We start from the raw sequence: 1,936 nt of genomic DNA on the forward strand, positions 1-1,936 counted from the left end.
TAGCTTTCCAAACTTCTCACTAAAATGAGGGTTAGTTGAACCAAATATGATATCATCAACATAAATTTGGCACACAAATAGTTCTCCATTAACCCTTTTAGTAAAAAGAGTAGAATCAATTTTACCAATTTCAAAGACCTTTTCAATAAGGAACTTGGTCAAGCATTTATACCATGCTCTAAGAGCTTGTTTAAGACCATAAAGGGCTTTGTGAAGTTTGTAAACATGATTAGGTTTCTTAGGATTGACGAAGCCGGGAGGTTGCTTAACATAGACTTCCTCCTCAATTTTTCCATTTAGAAAAGCACTTTTAATGTCCATTTGGTACAAGGTGATATCATGGTGATTAGCATAAGAAAGTAAGATGCGAATGGACTCAAGTCTAGGAACGGGAGCATATGTCTCACCATAGTCCATACCTTCAACTTGTGTGTAGCCTTGGGCGACGAGACATGCTTTGTTGCGAACCACTTGTCCATCTTCATCTTGCTTGTTGCGAAACACCCATTTGGTACCAATGATGTTGTGATTTTTGTCGGGCTTCTCGACCAATGTCCACACTTGATTTCTCTCAAAGTTGTGTAGCTCTTCATGCATAGCGTTTATCCAGTTCGGATCCTCCAATGCTTCTTCAACCTTCATAGGTTCAATGCTAGAGATGAATGAGTAATTTTCACAAAAGTTAGCTAAACGAGTTTTAGAGCGAGTGATTCTCCCGGTTTGGATATCATTGTAGATTTTCTCGACGAGATGATCCTTAGCAATTCTTGCTCAAACTTGTGAAAGCTTTTGCTTGGGTCGGGGTGGAACATCCTCTTCATCTTGTTCTTCTTCTTGGCCTTCTTTATTGTTGACGTTGTCATTCTCTTGTCGTGGTGGAGAAAGGGGTTGTTGATGTTCATCTTGGTGCGCTTCCTCGTTTTCTTCATCTTGGCGTGTCCCACTTGTGGATGCTTCCGTATCAACTCTTGGTTCACCTTGTCGTGAGGTAGAAGCTTCCACTTGGACGGACGAGGTACTCTCCTTCACTTTCATTGGACGAATCTTGCCAATGGACAAGTCTTGAATTGCTCCCGAAGGGTCTTTGTCTCCTACATCAATTGGCAATTGCTCTACTTGCGAGCCATTAGATTCATCAAACTTCACATCTACCGTCTCTTCAACCTTTCAGGTGAAATTGTTGTAGACACGGTAAGTGTGAGAGTTTGAGCCATAACCAAGTAGGAAACCTTCATGAGATTTAGGAGAAAATTTAGAACGATGATGCTTATCAAGAATGTAGCACTTTGAGCCGAATACTCGAAAGTATCCAACTTGGGGTTTGTTACCTGTGAGGAGCTCGTATGCCGTCTTGCCGAGTAGCTTGTGAAGATACAAGCGATTTGTTGCATGACAAGCTGTCTCAACCGGTTCCGCCCAAAAGTTCTTTGGCGTTTTGTACTCATCAAGCATCGTTCTTGCCATTTCGATAAGAGCCCGGTTCTTCCTTTCAACAACTCCATTTTGTTGAGGTGTGTACATAGCCGAGAACTTGTGTGAAATCCCTTCTTCGTCAAGAAAGGTGTCCACATTTGCGTTCTTGAACTCCGTTCCGTTGTCGCTCCGAACCTTCTTGATCTTCACGTCAAACTGATTTTGGGCCTTCCTAGCGAAGTTTTTGAAGATCTTTTGGACCTGTGATTTGTCATCAAGAAAGAACGCCCATGTAAATCTTGAAAAATCATCAACTATGACTAGAACAAATGAGTTACCACCGAGACTCTTGTAGGCATTTGGACCAAAGAGATCCATGTGAAGTAGCTCGAGTGGTCTTCTTGTGGTCATGATGTTCTTCGCGCGGTGACTTCCTCCAACTTGTTTCCCTGCTTGACAAGCACTACAAAGTCTATCCTTGTCAAATATGACATCTTTTATTCCAAGGGTATGATCACCTTTA

This window comes from Triticum urartu, chromosome 2 (assembly GCF_003073215.2).
Source record: "Triticum urartu cultivar G1812 chromosome 2, Tu2.1, whole genome shotgun sequence".
NCBI classification, from domain to species: domain Eukaryota; kingdom Viridiplantae; phylum Streptophyta; class Magnoliopsida; order Poales; family Poaceae; genus Triticum; species Triticum urartu.